General features: G+C 50.8%; 1 protein-coding gene across 1 annotated transcript in view; it reads left to right on the forward strand.

Moving 5' to 3' along the window:
• Positions 1 to 6,839: 6,839 nt before the first annotated feature.
• Positions 6,840 to 20,708, forward strand: part of Kiaa0040 (KIAA0040 ortholog) — a 36,831-nt gene continuing 22,962 nt past the window's right edge. The window contains exon 1 of the mRNA XM_015491788.2: positions 6,840 to 7,050. The gene's annotated coding sequence lies outside the window, so the exon portion shown is untranslated. The remainder of the gene's footprint in view (positions 7,051 to 20,708) is intronic.

The following is a 20,708-nucleotide window of genomic DNA, read 5'->3' on the forward strand; positions in this document are numbered from 1 at the left end:
CTGCAGGCCCCAGAGCAGCACTGAGGAAGGAAAGAACCTCCTATTTCACGTGCTTCAAAGAGCTACGTGATTGCAGAAGGGTGTCACACGTGTGCACACTCACAGACAGTTTCTAAAGCTCCCCAGATCTGGTCTTGCAGCCGAGGCTCTTCATTCAAAGACACGTTTGCCAAGCAACTCACTGTCTGCCAGACGCCGTCCCAGCCCACAAGAGCTTACAGTGCAGTACGGAGAACAAACATGCAATTTCATTACAGTGGGGCAGGCTCCGTGCCGGGCAAGCCGAGTCCTGTGGGAAGCAGAGGACCTGCTTCTACCTCAGCCTCGGGAGCTTCCAGAGGAGACACTGGCTGAGCCGAGAGCCAGGAAGGTGGAGACTGCACAGGAGCAAGAGTTTCTCAAATGCTCTCCATGTAAGGGCAGCTCTCAAATAGCAGAACAGTGGCACCAAAATATACACAAGATCTTACCCCTGGAACTTCAGGGTTTGCTGATTTCCACCACCCAATACCATCTGCCATGGGACCCGGTAACATGTACTAAGCTAATCAACAGTCACTGAATCATCAGAGAGTATGCACTGTTAGTAAGGAAGGTCCTGAATCTTGGGATCAGGAGAGGCCATACAGGATTCTCAACCTTCCCTCCAGGGACAGCAAGCCTTCCATGTCAGGGCATGTGAGTTGTTCCAGTGATGGGAACTCAGCCCTGATGAAGGTAACTTGTTAGTGCTCATTACTCAGTCTTCCGGGCAGGAGCTAGAGTATGTAGTGTTCTTTTACACACTGGAATTCCTCACTCCTGTCTCCCACTCTTTCCCCACCACCATCAATTCTGCAGAACACCATGAACCTGCGGCAACATTTCCCACTCAGCCCTTGCTTCTCTGAGATGAAGTGGCTGTACCTTCTTTGAGAGTGGTCACTTCATCATCCAAAGTCTGTAGTGACCTCGATTTCCTACATGCGAGTTCTACTTTCCTTCTAAAAACAAGACTGACCCAAGTAAAAAAAGAAATACATAAATAAATAAAAAATTTTTAAAAAGAAAAAAAAACATGCATGGTTGTCTTTGATTACCAGGATTATGGATCATACTTTTTTTTTTTTTTTCTCCTTCACAGTTTTGAGTCTTTCCTCATTTTGCCACATTGAGGGACGGAGGTCAAACAATTAATGTGACTTGCCAAAAAAAGCCCTACCATGTTTATTCCCCCTGCACACCTTTGTTTATGCTGTGCCCAGAGGCCACGCACTCTCTTCTCTTGTCTTCAAATGCTGCTGTACCTCCTAGATTCTGGTCAACCAACCTTCATCAGGAAAGTTTCTGTGAGTGTTCCAACCCTACTGTCCCTAAATCTAAATCATGAAATTCAGCATTTTGCTATAAAACAATGCTAATCATTTCAAGGGTCAGCTCCACATGGATTTTTGTAGACTCCTTAAGAGCTATATCACATCATATCCTATGATAGTCCTACCTAGCTCAGGGCAGAGGTTACTGTAGGTTCCTCATAAATATTTGCTAGAGCCTGGTGGATAAAATTCCATGGGTCCTATTTATCAGCCTGGTGGCTGGAGCATGGTTCTAACGCCGTTTCATGAGTCATCTGATACTATGCCTCTCAATCTGTGGGGCACATTTCCCCAGGAATGGATGGCAAGATGTACCAAGTGCATGAAATCCCAGCATAACAACTAATGTCCTCCTAAAGCCACAATCCTCTGTCCTTCAGGAATGTTTTGGTAGGAAGACTGGCAAAGTGCTCTTGCACCCCATGGTTTCCAAGTGCAGATATCAATATTCTGCTGGAGCTCTTGGTCTAGACCCTGCTTCTTCATCCTTTCAGACAACCATCTCCAAGGTTCACCAGAAGATGTTCCTGGGCTGCACATTTAGCCTGCATTCAGCAAGTAGAGGCCACTGATATGGGGGCAGAACACCCAGATTCTAGTCCAGTTGTGCAACTACCGTAGGCCACGGCCTCTACAAGCCCTGGCTGCTCATGCCCTGTCCACGAACAAAGGCGAGGTCAAGTTAAGTAATACCTGGGAAACACTCTTGCAAACTGAAAATTTACAAAGCTCCAGGTATTACCGTTGTCCTTATCGTCCCAGAATCAGTTGACCCATGGACACCCACCTACCCATGGGATGAAGGTGGACCAACATGGAGCTCTGAATTCAGAAACTTCTGGGCTGAAACCTGACTCCAGCATAAGCTCCATGAAACTAGAGTCTCATTTATTTTTATATAGCTAACATTTTGCCTGATACTGGGAACATATATGTCGAATAAATCTTTCTATTTATTGAAATCTCTGCCTGCCATTTATCTGACTTTTGACAAATTTTTAAATTTTCAAAATCTCAGTTTCCGCATATATTAGATGGGTACGATAATAACTCACAGAGTGGCTCGATTTCAAAAGCAATGTGTATGAGCTGCATCACTCAGTGCCTAACACATAGAAAAGAGTGAGTCGAGAGCGTGAGTGTGTTTCTACAGCTTGGGAAACGGAGGCTGGCTCATTATTTTCTGATGTCTTTGTCAGCCCTTCCTCTTACCTGTTATAAAAGAGCCAGCCTAGGGTCAGGAAGTTTGTTGGTGGCAACACTGGTGCTCTGAGTCACTGAAGTAGTTAAGGAAGCAAATTTCAAAGCCACATTACTCCATGGGCCCCGGGGGCAGGAGCGATGAACAACTCCAGCCTCCACAAGAACTTCTGCCGGCGTGGAGGTGCCGCGCAGGGCGCGCCGGGGTTCCCAGGAGTGGGACCAAGGGGGAGCAGCGTTCCACCTGGTAACGCTGTAGGAAGCCCACACTCTAGGCTCACTGCATAAACCACCCACCCCCAAGGAGGCAGGCAAATGAGGAAACCACAGGAAGGCAGGTGGGGACTCTGTGGAGCTCTGCTCCCACCGGAGACCCCTGCCACAAAACAGAGTCCAGAGCCCCCCTCCCCGTTTACATCCCAGGCCAATGCTGAATCCAACAGAGGACCCCAAAGAGTAGTGCCAGCCAGTTCACGACTGCCAGCCAGAGTGCCATAAAGACAGCTCAGGAGACACAGCTCTGGGGGCTGTGAGCCACAAACAAAATGAGAATTGAGCCCCTTAGGGCCCAGAGGTATTAACAAAGGGCTTTCCAGGCCACCACCCACCCTCCCCGCCACACTGAAGGAGGTGGGTGCTGTATCTCTAGAACCCATAGGGACACGAAGGGAACTTTGGTGGAGGAGGAACAGGAGGATTATTAGAGGAGACATCCAAGTTCCCACCAATGCCAAGAGTCGGAGTCCATAAAAATAACATTTTTCCCGGCACCCTGGATGAAACATTGAAGACATTTTAGATATCACACTAAAAAGAGCCTCCAAGAAAAGGATAGTGTTGCTGCTCTTTTTAAAGGACTTTCACAATTAGTTTATGTCAGAATTAGGTAATTTAGGAGGGAAGTTCTGCCAGAAATCTAATTGCAAGAGATAGATACAATAACTGGCATGAAGACAGACATTCAAAACCTGAAAGAAATCAAAAGCCAAAATGAGGAAGAGGTAACACATTTTAAATGGGTCATGAGACTGCGGTAAAAAGAACAAGGTTTTGCTGCCTTCCTAAGGCAGAGGCCACAGAGACTCTAGAATTGGGTGGGGGAGGGGGGGGTGACATGGCCTGCTGGCCTGATTCCAAGTTCCATGGAGGCAGGACTCCTGCCCACGAGGTACCCACTGTGAGTGCCAGAGGGGTCTCCCTGGACTCCCAACCACAGAGAGGACATCTCAGCTTCTCGTTAGTCTCCCTTAGGGCTCTGCCATTCACAGTCTGTCCAAACCCTTCAGAATCCATTTCCGTTGCCAGCCTGTGCCACCTCTGGGGGATAATCACCCCACAAGCTCATCGCCTGCCTGTGAAGTGGCGCTTCCGCGGGCCTGTCCTGAGCTTGCCTCCCTGTGCCGTCTCAGGATCCGCGAACAAGTCTGTGCTCATCTTCTTCCCACCCCAACCACCTCCGCCTGTCAGCAGCCTCCCGACTTGTGGTCCTCCGGGCTGCTGTTCCAGGACCTTCTCTCTCCCTGCGCTGACCTGCGTGGCCCTCGCACCGCGTTGCAGGCAAGAATGCACCACAGTTTTAGATGAGAGGAAGAGAGGGTTCTCAATATGACCTTTTGGCCCTGGAGAAGGAAGCCCTTCTTGTGCAGCACTGTCCCTGGGCGACCACGGTGTATCATACTCTAGACCTGGAGTTTGGAAACTGTCTCCCATAGGCAGGCTGCACAGATAGATCCAAGTTGGCCACTACTGCACCCAAACTGTCTGGAACAGGGCATTACTGAGAAAGAAAAGCAAATGCAGTCTGTGTCGGCCATGGAAGAAGGCTGAAGTTCAACACTTAATGCCCCGCTGATTTTCACAATGTCCGAGAGGGAAGCGACACCTCCCATCCGAAACTGACATGAAACCAAGACACATCAGGTGCTAAAGTTAGTGGGGGGTGGTCACCCAAAAAAGGGGTTCAAATTTCCAGTCTCAGTTTGCAGATCTTCTATTTTAAGCTTTTTTTTTTCTTAATTGGATGTTACCATTCTGTTTCACTCCATTTGGAGCCCACTAACCTCTTGACCACCTTCAAATGTCTTTACGGAAAACAAGAAAAATAATGAGGCTTAAGCAAACTGGAACAGCTCCGTGGTTCCCTGAGGCCCGTCATGAGCGGGTAGACGTTGTAATGAAATAAGAGGTGGGTGTTCTGACCTGCCTCTTCCCAGGGAGACAGCATCCACCCAGAATGAGAACACCTGGCCAGATGCCCATTCCCACCTTCTGCAGTAATTTCATCTTCTTGGCCGCATCGGGGCCTCAACAGACTCCACAACCTTGATCACCCAGGGTCAGCCAAGCCACCAGCTTGCCCTCCAATAAGTCCCCGACTTGTCTGCCCGAGAAGCTACTGGCCTTCCGTGCCGCCTTTTCTCCTTAGGAACCAGATGGCACGGACACACCACCTTTGATAGGCCTTGGTTTTCCTTCTTCTGACAGCCAAATCCATGAAGCTCAGAGAGCAACTCAACTGCCTCAGTTCCTCTCATTTGTTTTCTCCCTTCTTTTCTCTTAAAAGCAACCCCCTATAACCGTCTCCTCAGCCAGAACCAGTCTGTAATGTTGGTAAGAAAGTATTTTCCCATCCTTCCCTCTAGGGCATAATTCCAGGCCTGCATCTACCCCTTCCTTCCTCCTCTACTAGATGAGGTGGAGGGGGAAAGCAGGGGTCAGAAAAACTTGAGCCCAGATTTGAGTCCCATCATTTATCAGCTGTGACCTTGAGAGAATTACCTACCTACATCTGAACCTCAGCCTCCTCATCTGTAGGATGATATCAAATCCCACACACGTGTAACCTCAGACCGAACGTACGTCACATGGGCAGCTCCGTTGCAAGCAGCCTCCATTCCTAAATCCTCAGCAGCGCATTTGAGGCCTTCCCCTCAGACCTCAGCCCTGTCTTCCTCAACCTCTATCAGACCCTATGCTCCAGCTTTGCTCTTCAGGAGTCCCAGAGGAACCCACTTTAAGTGGGTAGATGGTAATAGGCACAAAGTGTCACTACACACTGAGCTGCCCCAGCCTGCTAAAAGCACCTGCTGAGGAACCGGCTCTCCCAAGGTGCTGTTTCAGTCCATGCCTAGGCACTGGCTTCCCTAAGAACTTCTGTATCTTCTTTCAAAGCCCAAATTTCTACTCCCTGCAGTCCTACCTAACTACCCATTAGCCCACCTATTTCTGGGACCCCTTTCCCCCCATCTTATTCAAATCCAGACCGAGCACAGAAATCTGCCTGGATTTCTGGGGAGAAGATCCCATCTAATCTTCACTTGAAAGAACACATTCCTCTTCTCTCTTCCTGACCATTCTGGGCATTCCTGGCTGGGGTGCTGGGCTTTCTCTTTGGTTTTTCAACTCAGAGCCATTTGGCCTCTCCAGCATAAACAGGAAGGGCTCTCTTGTTGCTCAGTTGTAACAGCTGGCACCAGTCATTTCCATGGCCACGTGGGGAGGCCACTGCCTGGGCCCAGTTGGTGGAAAGCAAGCCCCAGATCAGCCCTGGTACCTGATACCTGTGCACCTGGCAGATACAGTCAAGGGGGTAGAATCTCACACCCATGTCATGGAAGGGCCTCCTCAGAGGACTCTGAGGAAGACCCTGGACGCTCCACAGCCAGGTCCTGACACCGCTCCTCCTCACCCGCAGAAACCTTGGAGAACTAATCGAGTTTCCTGGCCATCAGAACCTACACGTGCCAGAGCTACCTGCACCGCTGGCACTGTCTTCCTGTTTGTCATCGTCCAGAACTAGAGATAGGAACGGGGGTGAGAGGAAGAGCTCTAGAGAACTTTGGGAGTTGGCTCCCCCCTCCTTCTCTACTTCTGACAACGCCTGTTGACAGTTTTCCTTACACCTTCAGTGCGTGGCCAAGACATCTCTGAGAAGTCACCCCAAGCTCTGCTAGAGCACAGGGCGTCACCTAGAGGGACTGTCACTTTTCCCTCATCAGCTAAGGCAGGGGAGCTTTGCCCACCCCTCGAGGTGTCCCTCTCGAGGCCTCCCACCCCCTTTCCAAGAAGTCCCTCTATCAGGCAGCGCGGGGCTCCTGTCCCTTGAGCCCGTTTGCCCTGAGCTCCGTCCCTGGGAACACTGGGGCGTCTGTGAAAGAGACCGGCTGGCCCGGGACCCGGCCAGGAGGCGGTGTCCTGAAGGAGGCGCGCTCCGCCGCGGAGGGGCAAGAGCGCGTCACAGCGGGGCGGGGGCGAGGCCGAGGAGAGGGCGCGGCCGGCGTNGGGCAGAACGGGTGGCAGTGAACCCTCAAGTATGCGAGGCGCCGGCCAGCGGCAAGGCAGGGCGGGCAGGGCGCACCCGGGGCGCTGCGGCAGGTAGGCGCCTGCTGGCCGCGCCGTCCTGGACGCTGAGGAGCCCCCACCTCGCCCGCCCGGTCGCTGTCACTCAAGGGAGCGCGGGACAGATCCCAGCCAAGGAAGCCCCCTGCGCCCAAAGGTGAGTCTCAAGACTTTGTGTTGTGTCCCTGTGTTTGGAAGGGGACTTCGGGGCCCCGAGGTCAGTGAGGTCGGAGGGTCCTTTCCGACACCTCTGCGGGTCAGCACTTGTGCTTCCCTGCGAGGGTTCTCCGCAGGCTTCCATCTGCTCTGGGCAGAGGCCACATGGGCTCCTCCAGAGTTTGGGGTGGAGTTCTCTTACTCCAGTGGACAACAGCTGCCTAGGAGCAGTTTGAAAGGGGCACAGAGCCATTCGGTTTCCAGCCGGGAAGTCAAGACCGTGACCCTCCCAAAGCATCCCAGGCTTGGAGGTTTCTAGGCGAAGCCAAATATTCTATGGGGCTAAGAAACTGGCCCAAACGAAAATGTGGCCTGGAGCCAGGGGTGGAGTGGAACCTGCCTGCTGTAACTCTGACTCTGGGGAATTTCCAGCGGCCAGATTGTTTCCAGACTTTTTCGACTCTCTAAATGGTCTGTTCTCAGACCCTGCAGGTAGACTAGGGGACTCGACTGGGTCTGCTCCCCTCCTGTTTTAAAAAGTTTAAGGAAGTACTTTGTGTAACAGCAGAGTTAAGTAAATGATAGACACTGGCTGCTGTGAACACCAGCCCTGCCTAACCGAAAGGGAAACTGAAGCAGAGGCCACCGCTCGCCCTCATTTAAGAGATCTCCAGCAGCCAGCACACCATGGTAACCTGCAGGACTGTTCTGACTGCTGAATGAAGAAGGGGAGAAACAGCCACTTGGCATCCAGGAAGCACCTGCCTTCCAAAGCCTTTGCTCTCACTCACTGGTCTACAGCTCCTAAGAACTGAAGGTACCCTAAGGAACCCCCGTTCTGCAGTCCTGCTGGTTAATAAGAAAGTCTTGAGTTACAAAGAGCAGGACTTAAACATAGTATTGGTGCATCTTGTTTCTAACCCTTTTATAAGTGGCTTGAAAGTTCTACCTACAGAATCCTGCAAGGGTCTCACTGACCTTAAGCTGACTCAGTTCTACCAGTCACTTAATGTGATATGCTTGCCCTTTACCCTGTGCTGAAAAATCTGGTCAAGTTCTTCATTTTATCTGAAATTATAACTCCCCATCCCCATCCCAGATACAATTTTAGGAAAGAGATGCATTGCAAAACAAAAATTTCTCTTAGCCTTTACACATTGACAGCTTTCAGCTTAGACAGTAAGAGGATGATCTTTGCCCTTTTCCCACAAGACAAAATCCAGGAGGATGACCAACACTCCACACGCTGTTATTGATTTGATCAGGGAGGAGCATCCGTCCCATCAATTCATTCAATGTTATTGAACCTACTGTGAGCTAAGAGCATGCCAGGGCCTTGATAATGAGATAGTTTCTGCCTTTAAGGATCCCAAGCCTGGCAAATAGATGCTACAGAAACAAACTGTGGTTCCAAATATATACATCATAATAGTAGTAAAACCATCCAAAGTTTTACTGCTTTGGAACAGGAATTCCTCCCCAGGAATTTCCTGAGAAGTCAATACCTCAGAAGTGATGCATGAGCAAAGTCTTAAAAAAAAAAGGATGAGGAGCTTCCAGGGGAAGGGTCTTTTGGACAAGGTAAAAAGCCCAAGCCAAGTGGATGGCCAGCTGGGGAAACGAAGTGTCATGGAGATTACGCTCCTGTACAACCTCAGGAGACCTCCAGCCTGTAGCAGAGGGAAGAAGCCACTGCATATCAGGTAGAGGAAGGGTAGATAGATTTGTGTTTGGAGAGAGAACTAATGGCCAGATGGAGCTGACATGGAGATGAAAAGCAGAGACCACAAGGCCACTAAGAAGATGATGGCCATGGAAATTTAGGAGAGGGAGGGGTTTTCACGGTGTTCAGGCAGCAGAATCAAGAGCAGAATATAGTAAGGTGTTGAACTGGAGGGCAGGGGAACGCGTGGGGCATTATCCATGGGACTCACACAGGTGGAGCAGGATGGCTCAGGAAGCTGACTGCAGGAAGCAGCAATGACACCTGAGACATATTTAAGTTGGATCTGCCCAGAAGGGGTCAGGGGGACTGAGTCAGCAGGCAGTGGGGTAGACAGGTCGCAGCTCAGGCAGAGGCCAAGGATGCTCCGACTTAACTGTCCCAGGGGCTGTGTATGGAAGCAGTGTTGATGGCAGCTGAAGTGGCCTAAGAGGACACTAGCAGGGAGGGCACGTTGACACTGAAGAGCTTGTTTCCGTCAACAGATGTGGCCTTGGGCATTATTTTCCCATTATATGGAGAGATGACTCTCTCCAGACTCCAGGCTTTCCCGAGATGCCCAGCAGGGTAATTTCTAAAATGTCGGAGGTAATCGTGGGTTAATGGCACACAGGGAGCGCAGATGCATTCACTAAGTGAGTGAATCTCCAGGAATTCCCCCCACCCACCCACCTCATGACTCTGCTGTGTGAAAAATGAATACTGAGTTCAACTAAGACCTGCCAGGACCTCTCCAGAACTCAGACCCAAATCTTTACCACACCTTAGAAAAGGTGGGAGAGCCCCACCTTCACTAAAACAAGGAGGATCCCCAGCTCAGACTAATTCCAGGCCCTTGCAGAATTGTTCCTTAGGTCTCAATTGCCCAGATCAGGATCTTGTATAACTTGTATGGACGAATTTAAAAAATAAAATAAAACTGAATTTGGAGCTAGACAGGTGTGGGTTCAATTCCTGACTTGACCACTTAGTAGCTGTCCTTGAACAAGTCTTTGAATCTCTCAGCTTCATTTCCCTTGTATTTAAAATGGGGATAATTATTACTCACCAGGGCAATGGTTAGAATCAGAATCCAATTGAAAAAGAAAGTACATTTAAAGTGCCACATAAATTGTAAGCCTCTATAAAAATGTAAGGGTTTTTATTATCATTACTAATCTTACCTCCTGACTCGACCCTAATCAAATGGGCTGTGTGGGTATAGGATCTAAGTGGCATCACAAGCCCAGAATTGGAGCTTTTTAACAGCAGGAGGTATTTCAAGGCAGTGTTGATAAAAGTCCCCTCTGTCTTACCACTGGTGTGCATCTATTCTGGCCTTGACCTTTTCTACTTGTTAGCCAAAGTGGTCAGAATCCAAAGCAGCCAAAGTTCCCGTGATACATATATATGCAGATCAGTCACTGCACAGGTCGCACGGGGCTGGAAGCAGCCAGGATTTCACCAGCCTGGTCAGGAACCCACCCCACTTGCAACTGAGTCCCCCTGGAGGGGACACTTTTTCTAATCTTCGCCACGGTGCTGGTTAAGCCCGCAGTGTGGTGGCCCTGAGTCTGAGCACCACTTGATGGCTTAGATGGGTATGTGCTTTTCCAGGGAAACCTGACATAGTGCCACACAGCGCATCTCCAGTTGACACCAGCATCCAAACTGTCAAGTGAACAGAGTTCTAGTAATAGCAGCTGTTGAGGAGGAACAGGAAGTCACCCCAGGTTCAGAGACTTCAAATGGAAAGACACTTTAGAGACACTTCTTAGAGGAGAACTAAGGTTCAGGGAGGGAAGAGAGTGCCCAGGTCACCCAGCTGGTTCACGGAGGAACCAGAATCCAACTCTGCTCTTCTGTTCAGAAACACCCTATGGTATCTAGAGTCTCTGTCCCCTGGAACTTCCATACTCAAGGACACGTGGACGTTCAAATGGTGGCTGAGAGGTGAAATGGAAAGATCACACCCGAAGGCTGAGCCTTCCCCCAGTGGCCTCTGGAGCAAATCAGGAGCAGAGCCTGAGAGACGTGGGTAGATCCCCTCCTGGGACACTCCTGTGCCATCCCCCAGCCCTTCTGCCTCCTCAGCCTCAACCCTTAAACATTCCCAGGAGTCCCAAAGTCCCCTCCAGTAGGCGGGCCACACTGAGCACCTGGATGAGCTAAAACCTTTTCGGTGCTTTGCCAAACTTGTCGTGAGGACTGTTTTGACTCTCAGATGAGAGTGTGGTGGAGACCAGGGCTCGAGTCAGCCTTCCATATCAACGTCAGTGTGTAACTTGCAGCTTGATGAGCAAGGCTCCCGGTGAACAATGGAGCTCCTGAGACTTGTCACAGGTGCAATAAGAGCAGTAAGAACAATGGCAGGATAGACCTTTTCCCTCTCCAAGCAGCCAGAGGAAAATCCACAAGGAGTTCTTTGAAGGGTAGTCCCCAGGGCTATAGGCCAGCATGGGTGCCCCGCATTCCCCCACATTGATCCGAACCTCCAAACAGAGCTTCAACTGGGGACACGAGTCGACAGTTAGTTGGCGACTGCGAGAGGATAACTAAGCTCTTAAATGAACTGCTCACTTTTCCAGGGGCAGCTCCCAAGGGACCATAGCAGTGGCCAGACCCAGTCCCTTCCCCTGAGGAGAGACTTACTCCCATGGCTGTGAACAAGCTGCCTCATGGAGTTTGTGTCTAACAAATGAAGTAAAACCTAACCATTGCTGCATCTCTTGGCCAGAACTGAAGAGGAGGTTGTGCTTGTAAGCCACAGCAGACTGTTCCTGACTGTCTCTCACCACCCCACCTAGGATGTTTTTCAGTTGAGGTTTTGCTCTCCTTGAACACAACCCCCACCTCAAGATGAATAGCTTGAAGGAAAGCCTATCAGCACCTTCTTTTAGTTTTCTGGGGAAATCATAAAAGAAAATTGGCAGAAGAAAGGAAAAAGTGTGTGAATAATAGCAGTGGGAGAGTTGCACGGTATAGAACATTATTTAATCTTTAGATTGTCCTGAGAGGGAGAAGATTTAGAGATGGACCCAGAGGCTGAGGCTGGGACAGTGGGCAGTTCCATTAGCTTTAGTATCATGGGAGCAGCAGGGCACTGCGGGCAAGCTGTGTACCAACCTCAGCGGCATGTGACAGTAGCCACCGTAAATAAGAAGAAAGTGCCGCCCTCTGAGTCTAGAGCCTTCACATAACCTCCCCCACCCAGGTAGATCCTGAGCCCGCACCTTCTGCTTATGGTTTCCAACCCTAGATTCTCGAGCTACTTCCCCAGCAGGACAAATGCAGCCTTTCAAAAGCCCCTCTTCATGTGGTCATCAAACACCCAAAACCCTGGCCACAGCCTGCAGGCTCCAAAGAGTCACTCCAACACCACTGATCTGAAACCTCTTAGGAACTAACACTGGCCAAAGTGACCTTCTCAGTGACCAGGACCCTGGAGTAAACAGAAGTCCCTCTAGTCTTTCAGTGTCTATGTGAGGTTATCATTCGCCATTTATCCAATGGTGGTGCTAAGAATTTGAGGCATGCAAAGATAATAACCATTGCTGCCCCCCACCTGCAGGGTACCTAGCAGCATGTCACAGCATGTGTCGGTGTTCAGCATTGTGCGAGGGAGAAACTTCATAGCCAACAGGGAACAAGCCACTCTAAAGGCCAACCCTGCAGGCTTACCCCATCTAACAGTCCTCTTTTGTAAACGACTTTGGCTTTCATCCCTTTCCCGCCTCCCCCTCCACCTTCTGCTCCTGACTGAAACATTCCCTCCTGCCCCAAGCCCACAGTCTGCCAGCAGCAGTCCCCAGCCCAGACATCACTCGCCTAGATCAAAGCCTCGGGGTTCATGACATGGGCGACCCCCACCATCCCCTAGGGAAACCTCCACTGGGAGAGGGGAGCAGCTTTGCCCCCCACCACACAGACATGGGCTGCTCAGAGCTCTCCAAGTTTCCAGACTAGAAACTCAGACGCTGCCCTCTGGGATGCTGGCACCAAACTTGCCTGGGGCAGGAAGAAAGCAGGGTTCTTCCAGGTGCCTCAGGACGCTTGTGGGTTCCCGAGGACTCTGTTCTTCCCTGCTCTGCCCGAGTTCCTGACCTCTCTGGGGAGAGAGCTGGGCTTCTGCTGTGCCGTGGCTGCCTGGCACCACCTTGCAGGCTGGCTGCTGAAAGGATACCTCCCTGCCAGATAAAGGCACCGCATGCCCCCCACCAGCCCACTGCCCGGGACAGCGGCAGAGACAGTCACAGGGTGTGTACCACAGGGAAGGCCAGGTGCTCCTGACTGACATTTTCCAAGGAGTTAGATTTTAGTAGTATGAAAAATATTATTCCTTCAAGGTGGACGTGAAAGTGAGGGGAAAAAATATCTAAACCACTGGGCCTGTGGTCACTCAGTATTGTAGGGAATGGACAAACACACCAAAGAGTCCCTTAACACGTTTGATGCTTCTCAAATGATGGATAATGAGGGTTATGCCATTCTTCCCATGTGCCGTCTTTTAGTTTTTAAGAAATGTTGTGTTATCTCCCGTATTTTTCCACGAGATAAATTACTATTACATATAATCAGCCATTCCCAAGTGAACAGCTCTGTGGCATTGGGGACATTCACCGCCACCTTCAGCTCATTCCAAAACATTTTCATTACCCCCCGCCAATGAAATCCATTAAGCAGTTTCTCCCTTTTACTTCCTGTTCCCAGCCCCTGGCAGCCCACCTGCACTCTGCCTGGGGGGTACCTAGGGCAGGTATTTCACATCTGTGACTCATACAGCATGTGACCTTCCATGACTGGCTTTTCTCACTTAACATGAAGTTTCCAGGGCTCATCCGCGTTGAGCCTTGATTGGCATGTGTTGCTACTTGATTGTTTTATGGCTGATTAGTGACCCATGGTATGTAAAGGCCACGGTTTGTCTATCCATTCACTTGTTGCTGGACATTGGAGAGATTCCCACCTTTGGGCTGCTGTGATCGTGTGAGCATGAGATGAGTTGGAAGACTTATTTTCCATTGGTCTGAACGTGTAGCCAGGAGTGCATTGCCGGATCCTATGATAATGAGGACTTGCCAAACTGCTCTCCCTTCCCCTACCTTCTTATCAAGAAACTTAAAGATTCATCTTCCTTTCTTGAAAATAATGTACATATTACATGGCTTACATTCCAGGGCCGGGTGTCTTTTTTGATGCTTTTGATCCTGGGCTTTAATAAGAGATATCAAATCTAGTGTCCTCAAGATTCATGGTGGCTTAGATGCTTGAGATTAAAAAAATATATTTGGGGTGCATTGAAGCTCCTCCTGGGTGTAACAGAGCAGGAAGCAGCAGCATTTTTGGAGCTTGGGTGGGTGCTGGGTGTAGCATGAGCCCTTCCTACCTCCTCTCATTTAACCCCGACTTCGGCTCAACAAGAGGTACTGCTGCTATCCCGCTTTTACAGATGAGGAAATGGGGTTTCCTCAGGGTGAGGGGCTGTCCCCGGCTCCTACTCAGGAACTCACCTGCAGAAAAGCTCGGGAAGCTGCTGTAGTGTCAGAAGCTTACAGTCTGTTTCGGCAGGTAGATTACAACACAATTCAGCTGCAAATGCTGTGGTGGCATCACAGCGGGGCCCAGGGGACCCAGAAGAAAAGCACTAAGCCCACCTTTGGGCAATTCATTTCCCAGCCTTTGGGCTCCCTGGTAAAGTCCGAGCCTCTCCCTGCCTCACCTTTTGGGACCACCCTCCACCACAGCATGGCCAAGGCACAGTGTCTGGCACAGAGTGGCTGCTCGTCCCATGTGGGTTAGTAAACACGTGCTGTCTACGCATAAAACCTCCAGCCCTATCTGGCTGTTATTGGACCCAACCCCTGGGGCCTGTCTTTTAACTCAGACAGGATCAGCAAAGAAGGAAGGAAAAGAAGGGATGGGAGGGCACAGGAGGTCTTTCATGCGACCTGGAGAGGAGGGTCTAGAGTGGTAGGAGATCCTAAAGAAGAAGTAACTGGGCTCCTCCTTGCATTTCCCCATTTCGTCTCTAGGTCTTATTATCGCGTCACTCAGCCAACAGGCACCTGGCACAGGAGCTCCCTGGGAAGGTCGAGACTCTGCCCAAACGCGAATTCCCACCGCTCTTTCCTGGGTCAGAGCTCTGTCGTGCCTATCACTTACCCGGGATCAGTCATCTTCTGCTCTTCTTGGCGAAGGGAGAATGGCAGAAACCCTCAGGAGGCCTGGTGCCTTGTTTAGACTCGGGAACTGCCCTGACATGACTCCGGCTGCATTTTTTAACTCACTTAAACACCTCTGTGAGTGCCGACACTGTGCTAGAGGCTTGGGGAACTTTCAAAACAAAAAGCAGGCACAGATTCACCCCCAGGGACCTACCACCCAGGAGCCTGCAAGCACCTAGCTGCACCTCCCACCCTTCTCCCTTAGAGCCGTGAGAAACTGCTTCTTCCTGGGATCTCTGCTCACTGGTGCCACCATCTCTTTGCCCACTGACCGGGCTCAAGACCATGCCATCTTGGAATTCCTGGGCCTGTCCCATCCCTGCTGAGCTGGGTCCCCAAGTGTCTAGCCACTTTACCGGATCCACACACTGCCACTTGGGCTGCAGCCCCAACTGTTCTGCCCAGGCCCCAGTCCTGCTCCCCTTGCCCTGCTGTAGCCCTCCCCTGCTCTCCCACCCCATGGCCTGACCCCGCAGAGGCCTCCAGAGGTGTGTGTAGGCACACAAGCCCGGTGCCAGTGGAAGTAACACAGCCCACACACCCTTAGCTCCAGTTATTTTCCATCCCCAAGCCATAGCCAGTCAGTTGGTTAGTCAGTCAACAAGCAGGTACAAGCATCCAGCCAGGCCCAAACTAGACCCCGGGGATCACTAGAGAGAAGGGTTCTCCCTGGCTATGTCGAGCAGGAAAGCAAACACCAACAGCATGTGTACGCCAGGAAACAATAACCTCGTGCGTCCTCAAGGAGGGCAGGAGGTGGAGGAGGAGGAGATTTTCAATTAGGATGGTCTCTGTGGAACCAGAGACTCCAGAGAAAGCCACCAAGTCTTCCCTCTCCTCAGGTCCCTTTGGTGGGAGCTACACAGGCCAATTTTTGCTTGAGCTTTGCACTCCTGCTGGCTCTGAGATAATGGGGCATAAAAGGTGTCTGCTGGGTACGCATTTGGGCGTTGTCACTGGGGTCCCTTCTGGTTGCTCAAGCCCCTCCCTGGGGACCACAGCAGGCATCTCAGCTCAAATGTTGCCAGGGGCCTGATGGACGAGGGCATTCGTTGGACATTTATTCCAGGCCAGGCGCTGTTTTAACTACGTTACTTAAATTGGCCTGTGTAGCTCCCACAACCATCCCAGGATGGAGGGGCAATTCTTATCTTCCATTTAGAGTTGAGGAAACTAAGGTGCGGAGAGGGGGGGACCTTTACATGTGCCGCTAGCTAGGGAGGGGTGGGGCCAGGCTTCAGCCAGGCTGCCAGTCAAAATGGGGGACGTAGGTGGTGACAAGCCCAGGGAGGGCGCGCTGGGCCAGCTGTGGGGCCGTGGATCAGCAGAACCCGTTCACTGCTCTCGTCTACCTCGTGGGCCTGTTTGCAATCTCTGATCCACCAGCTGATCCAGGTTGGCCTTTCTGAGGGAAAAAATATCGTATGGTTTCAAAAACCTGTGCTAAATGTTGACGATGTCGTTAAACAAGTAGGCGAACAGAGTGTGTGTGTGACAGAGAGAGGAGAGGGGAGAGGGAGCCCTTTGAATCAAGTAGGACTGGCTGAGGTTACCCAGAGCCTGGTGACGGATTTGGAATCAGGATCATCGTCAAATTTAAGAATATACAGAGACTGAGTATGGTGGGGATGGGGAGGAGGGAGGAGGAAGAAGACCCACTCTTTACTCAGGTTTCTTAACACAGTGATCTGCCGCCTTGGTCAAACGTGGAAAGCCTCTTCTGAAGGTCCTTAGGCCTGGGACATCATCAGCCACCCTACCCCCACCCTGTCTGGGGACATTCAAGTCCTAACACCTTACGAGGTGTGGAGAGAGGAAAGTTCCCGTGGTTGTCCTCCTCCATGGGCCACAGCCTTCAGGAATCCCTGCCTCCCAGAATGCCCTGGTAACCGGAGCTGCTGGGAACGTCCCCACAGGGGAGGTGGGAACCCTGCAGATCCGGCCAGAGCCGGGCCACCTGGGCCACGGACTCTTCCTCAGAGCCAGCTGTGCTTTCTTGAGCAGCCTGGAATCCCCTTTCTTTCCCAGCCCTGCTGCCTTTAAACACCCTGTGGGTTCTCACTCAAGTCTCACCCCGCTTAAAGCCTTCACCGACTCCTCAGTGGGATCAACAGCTTCCATAACCGTTGACTTCCGTTTCCCTGGGGCCACTTAACGAGTCCATTTCCCAACAAAGCAGCAGCTTCCTGGAGTTGACAGTCTCTGTATGAGGTCAGAAATCCTCCCAGACTTCTCACCAGGCAGCACTATCTGGAAAGCCTTAGGAGAGGGAAGTCCTCCATGCGCACAGGAGGTGCTTGACCAGCGTACACGGAGTTGGACTCTCTGCTGCCCTACGTGACCGCGAGGGCAGCTGTTGGCATCTGCGGTGTCCATGGTGTCAGCAACCCAGGCCCAGCAAAGGGAGAAAGGAGGCAGCAAAGAGAGCTCCCCTTCAGGGGACAAAGCGGGCAGGACCTGTGGCAGTAATAACAGTGGGGTTACAAGACGCGGAGTAGGACACACACACGTGCTACTCGGTTGGCCTGGCAGCCGGAAATCACCAGATGAAATGCCATCCATTCAAGAACACTGGTGCTGTAGTCAGCTTGTTCGCTGCTTGGACTAAAAGACCCTTCCAGAACCCGTTCACTGCCACCTCGCATTGTCTCACTCCTGAGTTTTGGGGGAACACCTCACATCCAAACCATAACACTGGGAATTCCAGGAGCATATCAACCCAGGCTTTCCAACAACAAGGGGGCAATTTCACTTCCAAGTAATGTCATCTTAATATTCAATATGGCACCCCACAACAAGACCAAGGTCCACTAAGGCCAATGGTCTTTGTCCACAGAGTGTGCCTACCCTGGGACGCCCCAGCATATCTGGCGTCTGAACGTGCTGCCTCGCTGAAAGAATTCTCCAAACCCAGAATACTGAAATTCCAATTGGCAGATTTTTTTTTTCCCGAATATCTTCTTTTATCTGATGACAATGTCGTGTGTGAACCTAGAGACCAGTGTGGCATTGTGGAAGCAGCACTAGGTGGACAGGGAGAACAGCCTTGTCATCTTTTATTAGCTGTGTGTGAGACCTCGGACAAGTCATGTAATTTCAGTGGGCCTCAGAGTACTTTCATCTATAAAACTGTTGTTTCATTAATTTAGCAGAAATTTCCCAAGGACAAAATATGTCCCAGAAGTTGGGGGAGTGGTGATGGAAATAGATACCATCTATTGTGCCGAAACAATGATGATTAAATAATAAACAATTACCCTAATGCTGGTTGGACATGGTTACAGTAAGGTACAGTGCAGGTCAAAGAGCAGGGCCCTGACCTTTAACAAGGTCAAAGGTTTCCCAAGGTCTCTGCTGAGACTCTGAGGATGAATACAGGCCAGGGGACTCGGTGGTGGTGACTGGGGAACAGCTGTGGGTTCCACATAGAGAAGCTCGTGGGAAACCCCAAAGCAAGAGGAGAGTCACAGATCTCAGAGTGTGACGGCCCTTGCCCAACGTTCCTGTCCCCTCTGTGTTGCTCTCCAGGGCCTGCAGCAGTGAAGAGAACGTCACGCTGGGAAATGGGAAGGCTGCAGCCATCTGCTGTGGCCACCAGCCAGCTTTGCAATGCTGAGCAAATTTTTGCTCTTTACAAGAAATCCCTCCCCTTTCACATTTCAGAGGGTGGGAAGAAGAAACCTTTGCAGGAGCGAAACATTCAGATGAGTGTTAATGTTGGTAGGACTTTTCCTAATCATAAATAAAACCAAGGCCTGTTTGGGTGTCAGTTCCCAGACTGGAGAAGTGATCTCATCAGTGGTTTTATCTCCTGCCCGCCCCCCCCCACCCCGCCCATTCCCAAGGGATCTGGAGATAAATAGCAGTTTCTTTCTGATCGGTTTGGTGATATTTCATTTCAGGTCATAATCAGATTTTGTCTAAGGGAGAAAGTGTGCTATTAATAAAAGGGTTTTTTTGTTGCAGTATCTGTGATGACTCTACCCAACTGGGTAGGGCAGACCGCCAGAAGGCCTAGGGGTGGGGGCTTCATCCTGCATAATCCTCAGTGCTGGCACGGAGTCCTTTTAGTTGGGAGTGAGCTCAGGTAAGAGGACGTGGAGGCTGAAACATGGATACCAGTAGGTCCCCTCTGCTCACCACTTCTGAGGCCTTCCTGGGGTCCATTGCCACAAACCCATGCGAGGCTTTCAGAGCCCCGGTTAAATCCCACCAAACTAGCTTGCACGGCCCCCTTCCCACTCTTTCTCAGACGGTGTCTTCACTGCCATCCCAGTCTCAGACCCTGTGCACTCACCCAGTACCCCAGCCCCCACAGCATGCCATTCCTCCACGTGAGAACACGCAGCCCCACAGCAGCCACCTCCTGCACCCCTCCCCCCAAAAACCTAAGCCAACATCCGTCTCTCTCCTTCCTAAGAGTGCGTGCATCTGGCACTTGCTGATATTCAGTTTAGCGTTTAATTGCTATCATTTTTTTAAATTAAATTTTTCAGAGAATTTTCAGATTACAGAGAACTTGCACGAGTATCACATTTGACCTACACAGTGACACTGGATGAGTGAACTTGTGACTGGCACCCTAGGCCAGAGGCCTGCCTCCAGGGGTCTCCATGAACCCGATTGGGCCCCCTGCCCCAAGCAAAAAACAACATGGTGAAAAGCAGGGAAAACTTTAATCAGTATGGCCACGTTGAGAAGGCAGAGTGAGACCCAGCATCTCAACCTAACTTCAGGGTGCTGTCAGAGCTTTAGGTCCAAATAGGGGAAGGATCGGCAGTGGGGCTGAGCGGTCTGTATGACTGGGTTGCCTTGGTCAAGTGTGGTCTGGCTGATCACTCTCCAGTTCTGGTTCTGCAATGCCGGGTTTCTGTTCTCTTGACTAAAAGGCTCAGGGGTCACTCTAGTTAAACTGGGCTGACTGGGCTGCACGAAATAACCACACAAGAGACACAAATACCTTTTTCTTGGGGGTAGCTGTGACGGCTCCTCTGACCTTAAGGGTCCACAGAAAGAGACAGAGGGAGAGCATGCGCTGACCCCTTTTATTGAGGAGAAGCTACTCAAATGAGGCAAGGGGCCAGGTTTCAGGGGGCTGAGTCTATCTTCATGATGTCCACTGTCAGCAGGTTGACTGACACCTGGGTAGGCCACACCCAAGGGCACAGTAAGAGGAGGGGACCCACACAAGGCACTTCCATGGAAGATTCTATCCTAAACAGGGCAAGGGGTTATATTACAAAGGAACAGGTGAGCATAGCTTCACCCATGGGGCTGTAGCAAGACACACCCATTTCTGTGACTGAGCGCCTCAGCACCCAGCTGGAGAGTGTAACTCAGTCACCAGTAAGGTTGGCCTCCCACTCTGCAACATAGCGCAGAGAAGTCCCTATCCCTTGAGGGGACAATTGCCACTTGTTGCTCAGGATGTTTATCCATGAGCCTGGATCCTGGAAGGGGCAATTCCGCTCTGTGAGGTGATTGTTCCCGCTCTTCCTGGGAGGTGTAGGACAATGAGGGAAGCCTTTTTTTTTTTTTTTTTAATTTTTTATTGTTGGCTGTTCAAAACATTACATAGTTCTTGACATATCATTATTCCACACTTTGATTTCAAGTGGGTTATGAGCTCCCATTTTTACCCCAAATACAGACTGCAGAATTCACATCAGTTACACATCCATTGATTTACATATTGCATACTAGTGTCTGTTGTGTTCTGCTGCCTTTCCTATC

This window comes from Marmota marmota, unplaced genomic scaffold (assembly GCF_001458135.2).
Source record: "Marmota marmota marmota unplaced genomic scaffold, marMar, whole genome shotgun sequence".
Lineage (NCBI taxonomy): Eukaryota > Metazoa > Chordata > Mammalia > Rodentia > Sciuridae > Marmota > Marmota marmota.